Consider the following 16,244-nt stretch of genomic DNA (forward strand, 5'->3'; position numbering starts at 1 on the left):
TTTGATATTAATCTCTTCATGATCTACTCCACTCTTTTCCAGCAAAGCATCAAAGGATCGAAGTAGATGGAAAACCTGAGCTTGTAGCAAATATAACAACAATACCTTCTTTTATCAATCTGTTACATGACTCAAGTGGATATAAACGGGCCCTTTATGTCACTAACACGATAAGCATAAAAATGTTTGGTTCTGTGAGGTCAAACACAGAGATTAACATATTTTAGGTAGTTTGCATAACAGCATTAGACAATGTTTTGGGGGATACATTTTAAAGTTAACAGTTGGGGTCAATGGGGTAAAACTCGACAATTGCTAAATTACTGTCAGGAATTCCCAGAAAAGTACCATATTACTAGCCTTAGTGTACAACAGTATTTTAAATCATAACGACTTTACAACATATGTGGACCTGCAGTTTACTCATCTGTGCAGTTAGCCAAACTGACAATGTTCATATTTATGCCTTCCAATGTAGTAAATTTCATGATTACTTTTCAACTTAGGTCAACAAAACTGAAAGCATAATTGTCACATCCCCTCAATGTGGACTAAACCTCGCCCCTGGATACGTCAATAATTTTTTCTCCCAAATGTTTACTTGCAACCAGAATATGAAAATGGCTGAAAATTCTTTGACTAATGATACAGTTTATGATCTTTTCGGGCATTAACTATCCATTAGAGTTTTTGTTAATGAAATCTAGTGAAATCTATAATCCTAATTTAATGAAACAGAATTTATGTATATCTGACACATCCATAAACCGATAACAAATCCACAATATAGCAAGTGAGAAAATATGTAAAAAATTACTTGCCTAAAATTGAATCAGTCAAGTCCATCCTGATGACTTTTCTCACATAAATTCTGTATGTGTTTGATAACCAAGCTGACCAACAGATTAACAAAACAGTTGTAACAAACATTCACATCTCTCCATCAGTTTCTCAACACATCCCTCCAATACTAGTTTCAATTTTAATCAAACTCTAAAATTAAACATAATTAAAGATAACTTTACTGTGTGTTATAAAACACTAAAATAGATTCCAATACAGTGTTTTTTAAATTTGTTGTTTAAGACTTTGAATATTAGCATTCAGCGTGCATTATTATGCTCAAATATTGGAACCCAGAAGTTTCATTTAATTTGACCAATCTGATTGGCATTAAGCATACCAGTTTGCAGAAATTTATTTTTCCCTGTACCCGCTGTATTATTTCGGACACAATATGTCATTCATGGGGCTCTATCGCTTAACAATGGATACAACAACTTGTGTTTTGTATAGATTATTACATCACAATGATTAAATTGTGACATGAGGTATTATGTTGAACTGCAAAACATAAGCAATGGTTGAGAACTAGAATAAAAACATATCATTTTTTGGTAATAAATTAAAACGCTGATAAATTAAATTTATAGCGACCCCAGAAAAAGTTTAGGCTACCCCACTTGGGGTCACGACCCACAGGTCAAAGACCACTGACACACAGAATAAGAATCAATATTTCATCACATATTTGCAACATTATGCTCAAGACCTAACATGAATGTGTTTGTGTGTTGCAATTACATTTATTAACCCAGATCGGCAATTTGTACCTCAGTTTTGATGGAAGCTGTCATTTCCTAATACATTTTACTCTTACTTGTCTTATTACCTATCACACACAAATGAGAAAATCCTACCTCAGCAAAAACCAGTCCATAGATGTTTTGTTTCTTCTGAATTTGCGAATTGGGTTGTAACATTGACTTGTTCGTTTGATATTAATCTCTTCATGATCTACTCCACTCTTTTCCAGCAAAGCATCAAAGGAAGTAGATGGAAAACCTAAGCATTGCAACAAATATAATAATAAAACTTTTTATCAATCTTTTATGTGACTCAAGTAGATATAAACAGGTGTAAAAGATAAGGCTTTTATAGCACTGATGATAGCAAGAGGATTTTGTTTCTCTTATTTCCGACCAATAGCCTTTACCATGCGCCAAATGCAAGCAAGAGTTTGAGGTTGATGCACAGACAAAAATACATTATAAGGCATAAAGTGGGTTCATGTGGGCTGAAGCAACAACAATATGGCATTGGCTGGACATTATTTCACTAATGATGTAGTTTCTGAGTGTCTAATTTTTCAGGCTTTTTGTTTCAATTAACCAAAATAAGTAAATATCCTTTAAAGTTTATAGAGTATATCTATATAAGCAAAAAAATTGCCAACCTAAAACAGAATCAGTCGAGTCCATCCTGATGACTTTTCTCCCATAAATTCTGTATGTGTTTGATAACCAAGCTGACCATCAGAGTAACAAACCCGTTGTAACAAACATTCACATCTCTCCATCTATTTCTAAACACATCCCTCCAAATTCTAAAATTGAACAAAATTAAGCTTTACTGCATGTTTTAAAACACCAAAATAGATTCTAATACAGTGTTTTTTAACCTTGTTGAGCTTGCAGACCAATAACATTCTTAACCAAGTTTTACAGGCCTGTGATTGTATAAAATCTAAAATCTTTATTGTTTTGTTTTTACTGTTTTAACTCTTTATTCATAATATCTGCCGTGTGAAATTGTAAATATTCCATCTGAAACTTCAAAAATCATCAAAAAACCTGATGCACCAGCGGTTGAGAAACATTATCTCATGGAGCTTCATGACCGTTATGTTTCACAACCCCTAAAATAATTAATCAATATTAACCTTTTTTGCAGTCCGTCCACTGATTTGTTTATTGTTGTTATAGTGGTAACATCCACTGATTCTCAGCTTCCTCTATAAAAAACATGGTGATGAAGAAACTGATATTTTGTATTGACAAGTGGTATAACATTCAGGTGAAGTTAATCCAAATGGGCCAGGGATGCCCAAAGTCAGGCAGTGATCTAAGAACTGACCAAATAAGCAAATTTTTCACCTGTTTAATAATGTAACTTGGTAATATGGTTTTGCAAGGTAAAGAAGGCATTATCAGAGAAGCAAAGATTCAATATGACAAATATTAATATATGAGTTACAGTTGTTCTTTACAAGCTTGCTAGAAAGCCAGGATGAATTTTTAACCTTTCAATTTAAATGCTTAACTATAAGTTGGAGTTGCACAAAATGTGGCAGTACAGCAGCTTCTCCCATAAATAAAAGTTTATGCAGCCAAAGCATCTTTTAAAATGTACATACTGGTGACTGTGATATAAATATAATGAACCATGTATTGATACAATTGCCTTTGTGGCTTTTGGCCATATTTTATAATAAAGTATAAAAGCACACCCGATTATAAGGCACACTGTCAATAAATTGCTTTGATTAGTTTTGTGTTCATACATAAGGTGCAACGTATTTTAAGGAGTATGGGTTACCGTATAAAGCCGGTGGATTATTTACGTAATAATAGTATCGGTACCAGAACGTAGGCAATAAAGCACTACTAGATCCATACATTAGGCGCACGATCAACTTATGAGGAAAAAAAGGATTTCAATTGCGCCTTATGGTCCGTATAATACAGTAATAGATTTCAGGGTCTCAAATATATATATACATATGCCTGGAAGATGTATGAGTCTAGCTTCTAGACAGTTTGTATGCATGTTGTTTAAAAGCAATCCACAGTCTTAACATGTTACAATGTATGGTGATGTGACACACATTTAGAAGCAAGTGGTTAACTATGGATGCGATTGGACACCAGTCTCTACTTTTATGCACCAGTGAATGAGATATTGGGAGATTTCCTTAAAACTGTAATTTATTCCATAATATCCAATCGTTACATCGTTACACTGGTGGCCTTGTTGAAATATGGACCTGTGATGTGGGCATATATAGCCTAAAGGTTGTGCCCTCCTGCTCTATCTACATACCTGCACATGTAGGAGAAACATTGTGTTGTTGCAATTCCATGGACATACTTTGTGGTTTGCATTGATGAAACATTTTGTCGAGAAATCTGTGTTATAGAAAGAGATGTATATGCGAATGAGTGACAGAGATTTTACAAATGTTTGAATGATAAGAAGTGGAATATGACAATAAATTCTGTCTCTGAATATAAGCAACATCTTTCATTGTAATACAAAATAACCGAAAACCTTGCAACTCAAAATCCTCCAACAAGAAAATAGCCCTATCGAATGGGTAAATATCTAATGGGTAAGCCTCTCCCATTTTTGTCATGTTTTGTCATGCTAACACAGCAAACAATGTATTGACGAACCAATACATAAGAAACATCATTCTTTAATCAGCTATTGTCTCACAGCCAATAAATTGTTTGCATTCATTACAATTGTAAAACAGCCTAAAGCAGTTTTGGAATTCAAACAATTGCAAAATGGTTTATAGCAAACTAATGTTGTTGCAAAGAGAAACAGGCATTTCTTTTTTGTGATATTCAAAGTGGTGTTATTACACACAAACAAGCAATCATTTTCATTTGTAATAGTAGCAGAAGACCCTGGTAGTAAAAAAGCTTTATGTGAAGCCCATAAACTATTAGCCTTATCATAGTCTGACCAAATTTAGGTACAAGAAAGTTGTTTATTTTTTTGTAACGTTATAGAAAGTAATATATCTCAAAATATTTCAAAGTTAGCACCTATGACTTTAGGCCAATGTATATTTTACATTTTCTCAAACAATAAATCTTAACCGAACTGATAAAAATGCAGTCCTTATTTTTGTGATGGCCACAATATAAATAAAAAACATACTGATATAATCACATGAGATAGCAGCTATATACGGTGTGCCCAAAATGACAAATTTGTCACATTTGACTTTGGTTTGATGCAAATACGGTTTTGAACTTAATGCAACTACCACTCAGTGAGAAATGGCAATAACATCCTCATCTCAGATTTTTAGCGAAATGAATTTTTCACTTTAACCCTGTTATGTCACAATTGACTATAAGATAAGCCAATACGAAGGTTACAAAAGCTCACAGTAAAATAAAGTATATATATATGTGTTTATGTGCCAACAACATTGTCAATACCAAGCTAGGAAACCATCAGCAGTTTTAACACTGAGGTCCACAGTCCCTTACCAAGAGCTTAAAGTCTTTCTAGTATCCTTTTAAGTATCAGACTGTGTCACTCATTATGTACAAATCAAAGTAAAGAAGTATATATATATTGCTGAATGTTCTTTATTTGAAGTAACAAATGCAATTTTTCATTGGAAATGGCAACATCAATCCAAGTTTTGCGAAAGTAAATATTCCGCCTAATGAACTGCAAGTCCTATGTAATGAACCAAAGATAACCTCAACAGGCCCATTATCATCAAAAAAATTTAAATGTATAAGAACCAACCTACATATATAAGTTGTGGGATTTGAGCAGCAACATACCACCTGGCTACTTCAAAGTTCGTGACACAACCCTGGGACGAAATATAAAAAAAACTAGATGCCAATGACCAACAAAATAACAAACCAAATATTTCAACTGAAGTGAACTAGGCAATCTCTTGTCACCAGCTGTACTGATGAGACCTTTTGGTCAAAACTTAAGGGTGCACTTTTACACAGGTAAGTAGAAAATTATGAACATAACTTTTTTTGAAACAGTTAAAATCTAACATGGTAAATTGGTTACCTCAAAACAGTGTCAGAAAGTTGAGATGGCTTCACATAAGTAATAAATCCATATGTGCAAACAGAACCATTTGGCTTAATCCACGATTTATTTGCCAAAGTAGGGTTGTTGCAATATATATTACGATCAGTTAAAAATTAAAACCAACCTACTTTTTTGTTTAATGGGTAGCTGTGGAAAAAACAAAATAAGTAACAATTATTTAATACAAACAAACAAACAAACAAGGCAAATGAATCATTTTGTTTCACATCATTTTCGTTGTTTACCTAACTTAATGTGCCTTCAATATCCAACTATTGCAAAATGTAACTGGTATTTTGACACAATACGAACACCATAAAAACAATAACACAGTAACAAATACAGCACCACCCGTTTTCAGAAATACAGTTTATTGAACCAGTCGGAACCGATGCGGATAAATTCGTCTTCAAGTTTATTGTTGGCGAATAATGACCATCATCATTGCGCCGAAATCGAAAATGAAAAAACAAAAGAAAATTTTACGCATGACTGCGTGCTGTTTCACGGGTAATCCCCAAATTTTGCCGCGCAAATAAAATAAACTTGCACAGATAATTGTCTTTCTGTGATATCATAATAGGGCAAACAAATAATGCTTTATACTTCAAAAATAAGCGCAAAAATTGCGTACATCAAAAAGTAGTAGGCGATTTATTTTCGTAAAAAAATATTTTCTAATTTGAATTCGAACGCAACCGTCGACGATGCGCGCTCAAACCAAAAACGTTTTGCAACGTTTTTTCACCATGAGGTTTTTGTTATGCGTTGGGTGCTGGACGTAACGCGTGGTAAGTTTTGTTTAATTTGTTTTTTGTTTTAAAGTAAACAGAAATATTAAACTATTTCTAAAGATTAAAAAATGCAATACCTAATGTAATAATGGTATTAAAAATCTGAAATGCATCTATTTATGTGTTTGTTTGTTTGTTTGCAGATTTTTGTGTATATCTGCGAAGTGTCTATCTTGCATTCATTCATCGTCAATCAACCAACATCTCTCAACTTCAAATATTTAATTGTATGTAAACATATGAGTCTGTCGTGGGTCAACTGGGTTTGCGGAACTGATAGGCCTAACTTAGGTTAACTGGCGCTAGGGTGAGTGACCTATTCTTTGCCGAGGTTGACTCGTGAAGGAAGTCTTCCTCGGTGGTCAAAGAATGGTCCAAGTCTGTAGGAGTGCTACTATGTCAGAGAGTTGGCGCTAGGGTTACAACTAGAGTAGCGCTCGTTAACTAAGGTTAGGTTAGGTAACATAGGTGGGGTACGTTTGGGATTGGCGCGCCACATAGGGACTTAGCTTAGATCGTTTTTTAGCTAGGTGTGGCACGTTGCTAAATGGCTTTAGCTAAAATAAGGTGCGCATAGAAACACGGACTGGGCATGGCCTCCATCGCATGCGCTGGCCGCGGTGCAGGCGGGACCGAGTACCGGACACAGTTACTCTCAATGAAGGCTTTGGCTCGAAAGCCTGAGGGGGCCGACATAGCATTTCGCCAGAAAAGTCCCGTGAGCCACCCTGAAAGGGCGCAAACTGTTGTTAAATTTTCCCATCCCTGCCTTTGCGTAATTCATTTGGGTCCTTGAAAGGGGAGTCTCGCAGGGCAGAGAACAGTGATCTCATGTTGTTATACGCTGTAATCATCACTGGACTCTTTAACAAAAACTTCTGCGCCTATATTAACTGTAAAGATAGGGTTATTGTGGATTTGTTTTTGGGTTTTGACCAGCATTTGTTGTTCTTGCTTGTATTTCTGTTACACTTTTCTTTTTGTTGAAAGGAAATTTGTACTAGATATAAAGCAAGGATATAACTCACTTGTTCGTTTTAGTATCTAGTAGCCAAAAAATGCGCCTAAAAATGTCCCCTATTCCACTTGTGCTGGTCAAGCCTGTTTTTTTGTGTGGATTTAGATTAACTTACTTACTAGTTCAGTTCCGTAACCTACTTGCCCAGGCCACCTAGTCATAATGGGGCAATGACTGCTTGGGTGGTTTTAAAACAGGACAGATTCACTTTTTACCTTTATAGGCTATTTTGCGACGTTCGTATGCAGGACAGTTAGTTAAGGCAAGCTTGTATTGTGTTTTTTACGTCGGCCGTGCAGGGACGGTGGTGGTTCAAACGTTTTTTCAGACTTTCCTACTGATGATGCCTGAATTTCTTGATTGAGGCTGGTTATGAACCAAGAGCAACTACCATCAATATTATTGTGACTTAAATTTTGCTTGCGTTTTCCCTCTTTCATCAACAAAAATGTGTGTAGAGTTTACTTTAACTTTCCTTTATTTCTTTTTAAGTAGACCAGTTCTTGGGGGGTGTTGTGCCTTTTTACATCAGCCGACAGATTCTTTAAATATCATTACAGTATTGTGTTTGTTTATACGTCGCTCTAACCACCAGAACCACCATCGTCAAGTGCTCAGAAAGTAGTAAAAAGTCAGAATTGAGACTTCAGTCTGTACGTTCTCAACTATTGTTTACTTCATTCCAGGTGTGTACTACTTGTGTTAAATACTTTGCTATCAAATGTCAAAACATTTTTGTTTTATCTTTCAGGACCTGCCTTTGATTGATCTATTGTGTTACATAAATTTGGTTCAATTCAATCTTTGTTATTAAGCATTTCTACATTTCCAAGGTAAATTGTATGTGTCATTGTACATTAATGACTTATTCATATTTGGGCATTAATATATTTCCTTAGTTTTTTTGCAGGTTTTAATGAATTTTTGTGTTTTTTTGGAATGTATTAGTTACCTTATAGTTAAGAATACTAAAAATCTTTTTCACAGGTTAATCATTATTTTAAATAAACATTTTTTGCAGGTTTTTACACTATCTTAATAAACATTATTTCAGGTTTTAATCATTATTTCAAACAAACACATTTGCAGGTTTTAACATTATCTTATTAAACATCTTTACAGGTTTTAATCATTATTTTTAATAAACATTTTTGGAGGTTTTAACATTATCTTAAACATCTTCAGGTTTTAATTATTATCATTTTAGTCATTACATTTTAGTGATAATATAACAGTTTGTTTTCATGACAGAGTTGGACATTTTTGGTTGTTTACAGGTTTAGGGTGTTAGTCTATATGGTTACCTTTTATTTTAACTTTCCAGATTAACAGTTAACATGTTTTTTGTTTTTGCAGGTTTAGGGTGTCTGTTTATGTGGGTTAACAATTTAGTTTGATTTTCCTGATTTACAGTTTACATGTGTTTTGTTGCTTACAGGTTTAGGAATTTAGGGTGTTTGTTTATGAAGGTTAACAGTTTATTTTACTTTTCCAGATTTACAAATTACATGTTTTTTGTTGTTTACAGGTTTAGGAATTTAGGATGTTTTATTATTAGATTAATCTTTTTTATCTTTTCAGGTTTACGGTTTATTTCTTTTGTTAACAGGTGTAGGGGGTTGCCTGTGTTAGGTGGTTTACAGTTTCTTTGTGTACTTAGATCTAGGGTTTTGACAGACTCATATATTAACAATTAACTGTTTGTTAACAAGTTTGCAGCTGTTTGCTGGCTTGGTTCTTTTTGTGTGTTTCAGGCATAGGGCTTATTATGTTCTTGTTGGTGTGGAATACAATTTAATAGATTGCAACTGATGTTAATTGACTAATATTGTTGTAAGTACTTGCATAAACATTATCAATGTAAACTCGTTTTACTTCTGTAGCTCCATTTTCAGAACTTCCATCAATTCAATCTGACTTTCTGTACATCGGGAGATCGGTCAATGAAAAACTGCATCAGGTACTATGCTTATTTAGCAATATTCATAAACTTAAATGTTTTCATAGGATTTTAAGTGTAAGTGTATATGAGTGGTCAGAACCTGGATTAAAGCTAACACACCTTAATGCACACATTCAAATTAAAATATGTATTGGTTTTTAGGCACAGTTAATGTGAAAGAAAAAAGAATTATTTGTTCCACACATTTTACTTGCAATCATTTATTAGTTGTGATTCCCTACTTACAAATGAAATGTTTTCTAAGATATATATCTTGCCACATATCTTGCCAATTTCGATAGTTTTTTGTTATTGCTCACCTGAATGATAATGAGATATTTGTAATTCAATTTTACCTTTGTATTTCATACCGCATGACCTCTGAACGAGATGGATCTTTATGCAAGAAAAACTCTAGTTGTTCCCTCAAAGAAGCAACACCAGGAAATCAACAAGGTACAAAATTTAATTTGGTACTTTTGCATGTTACTGAAGTTTAACAAATACATTCAAATTCAGTTTATTGCATAACTTTATTGTGCGTTTAAGCAAGCACTTCAATCTTTCTTGTTAAATGATTGGTTTAATGAACCACATGCAACCATATGGTTAGTGCAATAAAATTAATTTGTTTTCAACATAAACGTTTCTTTTCAAAAGGACTGGCTTATATTCTGTGGGTTTCTAAAATGGTTCAAATCCACTGCTCTAAGGATTATATTTTGGTAAATTGTCTGTTAATTTGAATAGCTTTTGTTGTTATTTGTTGTCTAATTTAAACCCGATACCTCTGAATTTCAGACAACATGACCTTCAACGGCAATAGATTTTGATGCAAAAAACTCTACAAGCTGTTCTGCAAAATCAACCTTAGACTGTTAACTAAGAAACTTGCCAACTGAATTCGGCAGCCTAACCTGTCTGTATTGATGTACAGTGGGGCAACCTTCACTGCTCATGTGGGATAGAAAAATGAAATAACATTAATATTGACTTACATGCACGAGTGCAAACGTACTTTGGATTAGGACACTCTTATCATAATGTTTGTTTAGCTTTTTTAAGCAGTAAACTATTGCAAAATTGTGCATGTCAATTGTTGAACAACATAAAACATTGTCAAAACATATTTCTTTCTATTGCACATTTGTATCTTTCTTTTTAATTCATTTCATGTAGTAGACACAAACCAGTTACCAATTTTATACAGTTATCTGTGCCTGTAAGAACACTTCCTATCCCTATGCTTTAGTATACAGTATAGCTGCTGCACTTTTAACCATTGTGATTTCATTGTTTTTTCTTATTCTGGGCCCATATTGCAAATGCTGTTAATATACCAAACTGTGTTCAATGGTCAGTTTCATGTTACTCTATACGCTATTAATGGTGTTAGATCTGTTCATTAAAGCCCTGTTATAAATTGTAGTGGTGTGCATTTAGTTCCTTTAATTATCGCTCATAATACTTATGCTGTAACTTCTGCTGACATGTTTGTCAATTTATTCGTTGAATTTAAGGACAAAGGAATTTTTACCCATCAATTTAAATTGAGTTTATTTTATGTGTGCACATCAGTATTTTAGTTGCACTGTAACTTAATAGTTCTGTTTGTGAACGTTTTTACCTATCTTTTGTTGCTTTGTAATCTTTATGGGTTTGTGCAAATACATTATTGTTTTTCATGCCATATTTTTTTGCAAACAGTTTTATTAATTTATTTTTGCCACTGTGAATCTCTCATTACATAAACGTCCATAATATTGTACCATTATGTTGTAGGGTTTTTATCACATACCATACCACGGGTTACCATATTTGCATGAGCAAAATTCCGGACCGTTTCAATAAATGTCGTGTGCTGAGTTTTTTCCTCCTTTTACGCTTTTTCTGTTTTATCTTTCGTGCGTTTCTTAATATTCATTGCGAGTTCAGTCAATTTCTTCTGTTGGGCTTTTAGTTGAGAATTGATTGATTGTGTGTGCGAAGAACTATTAGCTTTTTATTGCTTTCTAGACACTGAAGATGCTTTCTAGCGAAATTAATTTGTTTTTACAACACTGTCAACACTGATTTTAGCCTGGAAATAAATGTTTCCCGAACTTGTGAAGTTTGACGAACAACGAAATTATGTTCCGGCCCTGAAGAAAAATTTTGACAAGTGTTTTAAAAACACATACCCGAGTACTATCCATTTCTGCAATAAAAGCGGACGAACTTTAGACTTTATAAAATACTACCCCCAGTGGTTTAAAGTGGTCCATTTGTTCAAAGGGGCCCAGCTCAGTTGGCTTTTTTTAAGTTTGACGAACAACGAAATTATGTTCCGGCCCCGAAGGAGAAAAAAGTCATTAAATATTATCAGTAAAGTAAAAGGAGAAAAAACATAGTAATGACTCTGAAATAGTCCAGCCTTCACGAGTTGAGCCAGTCGTACTTCGGAAAACCGGAGGTAATCATCGAACTGGCTCCGGCGAGGGTCGCGAGTACCTCGTTATGCAAGGGAAACCAACGGACATGTACTGCGCAACCAAAAAGTGTTTTGTTCCAATTTTTCAGTTTAGCTTTGTTTGGTTCGCGAGATATTGCGGTCGAAAGTGAGCCCTTTTTGGCCATTTTGATCGGTCGCGCGTCATTGTTTGCTGGTGAGCGGGACGGGCGAGTTACGAACTTCAAGTGAATATTCAGAGCAGTGGCCCCAAAATTAGAATAACAACGAGTTAGGGCTTTTGAAAACGACATGCTCTGCAGAAAAAGAATATGGCAGTGGCTTTTTTCCCGTTTTTACACAAAAGCTGAAAATCCGCCTCAAAGTAGGACAAGCGTCGGTCTTTATTGCAATATACAATTTCGTATGATTAGTATTTCGTGCATAATTAATGTTTCTTTTTATTTTGCAATAGAGAAGCCTAAATACCTCATAACTGCATCTGTGTGTGATTTATTGCATTTCAGTGTCAATTTCTTGCGTTTTTGAAGATAAATTGGTGATTTTACTTTTTCCAAAGTGCAATTTGGCAGTAATAACATTTAATATCAATTTTTACCATTAGGTTTTTTTAAGTACATATTTTTTCTGTGCAAAGTAATGACTCTTATTTGCATTTTCTGCAAGTTTCATTTTAATCTGTTGGGATTTGACCCCAAAATTTGAGCGCCAAACCCAAACTGCCACGTTTTTACGTCATAGAATTTTTAAACAAAATTGCATTTGTTTAACTAGCCGCCCCAAAATTTGGCGCATACCGTTTAGATTTTCAGGAACGTAAAGCTTTTCCAAAAAAATGAGCAACATTTTATTTTTCTCGTTTCATTTTAAGTTACCTCAATCGGGATATTTCGGCCAAAAAATTTTTGGGTTTTGTAGCATTTTTTCCCTTTTCTTTCCACCTCTTCTAGAACTTAAGATATGCGATGTTTTGTGTGTTTGCTGGAGCCTTTTTTTGCGGTTTGCCCTGGTCACGTATCATGCGCATCCAACGTAATACAAAAACCTCATGGTGAAAAAACGTTGCGAAAACGTTTTTGGCGCGCATCGTCGACGGTTGTGTTCGAATTCCAATTAGAAAATATTTTTTTCACAAAAATAAATCGCAAACTACTTTTTAATGTACTTCATTTTTGGGCTTATTTTTAAAATATGAGGCATTAATTATTTGCCCTATTATGATATCACAGAAAGACAATTGTCTGTGCAAGATTATTTATTTTATTTGCGCGGTAAAATTTGGGGATTACCCGTGAAAAATCTCTTACCGTTATTCGCCAACAATAAATTTGAAGACGAATTTATCTGCGTCGGTTCCGACTGGTTCAGCAAACTGCTGGTTTTACTGAAGCAATTCTGGTTGCTGTTAGGACACATTAAGTAAGCAGCGAAAAAAATAATATGAAGCAAAATGATTTATTTACCTTTTCTGTTTGTATTAAATAATTGTTACTTATTTTGTTTTTTTCCACAGCTACTCATTGAACAAAAAAATAGGTTGGTTTTAACTGATCCTAATGTATTGCAACAACTCTACTATGTCGGATAGATCGTGGATTAAGCCAAATGTGGCTGCTCTGCACATATGGATTTATTACTTACTTGAAGCCATCTCAACTTTCTGACACTGTTTTGAGGTAAACAATTTACCATGTTAGTTTTCAGCTTTACAAAAAAGGATATGCTTATCAAAGGTCAAAATTGTCCACACTTGATTTTAAGGGTCATTTTCAAGTAATTTATATTTTTTTTAAATGTATTGTATGCAATTATCTAAACCAGGGGTGTGCAACCTTTGTCACTGTGGGGTCAAATACAATTACCAATTTTAAGTGCTAGGCCACACCTTTATATATCACAAGGTGATTTTACTTTGTTGCATACCAAAAATATCTATATTGAGTTAACTACAACTAAATTTCGCTTTTCACTCTAGACCCAAAAATACCAGGCACATTAATCTACTCAAAAATATATAACAATTCGACTTGTTTGCTAGGACATTTAAAATCCAAGCTTCTCTGCCAGCCGCACAACCGTTTGTCAACAGGCCACAGATCGCACATGCCTGATCGAAATTTCTGGTATGTGTTTGCAAAACAATTTGTAACAGATATTATATATCTGATGACGCATGAAATATCAAACACCAGCGAAATGGGTGAAAGTTATTTAACCTATTTGGATTAATTCTTACCTTTCTCAATACCTACAAGAGTTTGTGAGATATTTTGTACAATGTCACATACATGTCAGGTTAAACAACATTTTTACATACATGTCAAATAGGTTAAATACCAACATTTTAAGCAAATCTGTCATTAGTATTTGAAAATTGTTTAAAACCCAAACATTTTACTTCATTAGTTACATCCAGGAAGGGTAATACACTGTTTTATTTATTTATTTTTCAAATTTAGACACATTTTAGTTATTAATCCAAATTTTATCCTCCTTAAGTTTGACCCCGAATGACCCAGCGGTTCAGCCATAGGCCCCCAAAACGAAAAAAATAAAATGGCTGTACTGAGTAAAGTACATAATCTGAGAGTTTCATGCTTTGTTAGTTGGTGCAATGTAGGGTATTCAAATAGATTTTGTAATTTTTTTATTGGATTCACCCATATTTACCCCTTAAACCCCAAAATAATAAGTTTTATTTTTAGGCCAGAAATACAAGACCTAATGTGCTGAAATGTTAAACAATTGTTTGCAGTAGTTTATTCTTTTAGTATTTAAAATTTTGCTTTTATCGGCCAAATACAGTCAAACACAGTCAAACTTCTATACTATGCTACCTTGCTATTATGCCACTCTCGCTACTAAACCACTTTTGATTGTCACCAACTCAATTTAATAGAAAATATATTTACTATGCCACCCCTTACCCTTGATACATGAGAGTACAGTCTTACTGTATTCATGGTCTGGTTATGGATTGAAAAATTGGGTCTTCTGACAACTTTCGGTTTGAGCTCATGATAAAACAAACATGGTCATGTTATGAGTTTTCACAGCTTTGCAGAAAGTTATATCAACGCCGATCTGTGCTTGTGTCACAACAAAACTAACAGATCTTGTTTGTTCTAGGCACGATCTATTCGTATTTTTGTAATAAATTATACTGTATACTGTAATAAATATAATGGTACAACACAACGTGGCATTACAGTACATTGTCATGTCACAAGGCCATTTTTGCAAACAACTTTCGCTATTATTCCACTCTCGCTATCAAGCCACTTTCTCTCGGTCCCAAAGGCTGGCATAGTATCGAAGTTTGACTGTAGTGACTTTTACAGTCCATAATATGTGTACACTGTCAGTCAGATAGAAGTCTCAACTCCTAAGGGAGTAATTCACTAGTTTACAATTAAGGCGGGTGAATGTAGCTGTAATGCTCTACTTGATACCGCGGAGACGTTTTATGAGACAGTCGTTTCGGTGATTAGAAATCAGCTGTTTTTGTGCAGCTATGCTATGTCAAAATAAACCCTACGTCAAAATCCTCCGATTGTGCAACAGAAATCATCTCAATGAGTCAATTTAGCGCTGAAATATTTTTCAATACAACTTCATCTAGTTTTCTATGAAATCAAACCAGTCTTAGAAATATTTTAACTTCATTTTAATCTGTTGGTTGATATTATACTTAGTATTTCAGTTACTGTGTCTATAGTTTTTAAGGATTTTCATCTGCTGCCAAACCACGCAAATTAATTTTCAAAACTTAATTAAAATCTGAAACTGACATTTGGTTAAAGGCCCCATTGTACTTAGTATATTGACAACAGTGAATGAATTTTCATCTGCTGCCAAACCACGCAAATTAATTTTCAAAACTTAATTAAAATCTGAAACTGACATTTGGTTAAAGGCCCCATTGTACTTAGTGCATCTTTTGTTCCTCATTTATTTCAATCTTTATTCTTTGTTGTCAAAACAAACACAGCTCAAATATATTTCAGTTTGCCTCATTTAAATTTGCTCAAGATAGCAAAGAAAATATTTTGAGTGCAAAAAGTAGGAAGTCAACTAAGAGGGCATTGTGATGTCATACTAGGTCCAATACATATTGGTTTTGATAAAGTTGTGCACCAAATACTGACTTTACTTCTGTCTTTAACAATCCACTGTCATGGTTGTAGCATTATATTTGACCTTTTAGACTGGATACAAATCATTCTTTGCCGAATACTAAAACGGAAATAGCACAAACAAAACTGTACAAGATTTTTTTGATAATATTTTGCAAATATTATATACAGTAATTTGTTTGTGACAAAATCATTGTTTAAAATGCTGTTTTTTAAGCTGAACCAAGTTCCATGCTGCATCATGTACAAGCAAAAATGC

The 16,244-nt window shown here is 34.0% G+C and overlaps 1 protein-coding gene and 2 long non-coding RNA genes across 8 annotated transcripts in view; 1 reads left to right on the plus strand and 2 right to left on the minus strand.

Moving 5' to 3' along the window:
• The window catches only part of LOC145228631 (uncharacterized), a 170,681-nt gene that overhangs the window by 109,706 nt on the left and 44,731 nt on the right, over nucleotides 1-16,244 (minus strand). The gene's annotated exons all lie outside the window — the stretch shown is intronic.
• LOC145228704 (uncharacterized) lies at nucleotides 82-6,125 on the minus strand. Its single transcript, XR_013860212.1, has 6 exons — nucleotides 5,623-6,125; nucleotides 3,883-3,968; nucleotides 2,723-2,794; nucleotides 2,237-2,386; nucleotides 1,701-1,845; nucleotides 82-993 (listed from the first exon to the last, which is right to left on the minus strand). It is a non-coding gene; the product is annotated as an uncharacterized LOC145228704 (long non-coding RNA).
• On the plus strand, nucleotides 9,770-11,516 carry LOC145230619 (uncharacterized). Its single transcript, XR_013860698.1, has 2 exons — nucleotides 9,770-9,856; nucleotides 10,202-11,516. It is a non-coding gene; the product is annotated as an uncharacterized LOC145230619 (long non-coding RNA).

This window comes from Phallusia mammillata, chromosome 5, assembly GCF_965637545.1.
Source record: "Phallusia mammillata chromosome 5, kaPhaMamm4.hap1.1, whole genome shotgun sequence".
NCBI classification, from domain to species: Eukaryota; Metazoa; Chordata; class Ascidiacea; order Phlebobranchia; family Ascidiidae; genus Phallusia; species Phallusia mammillata.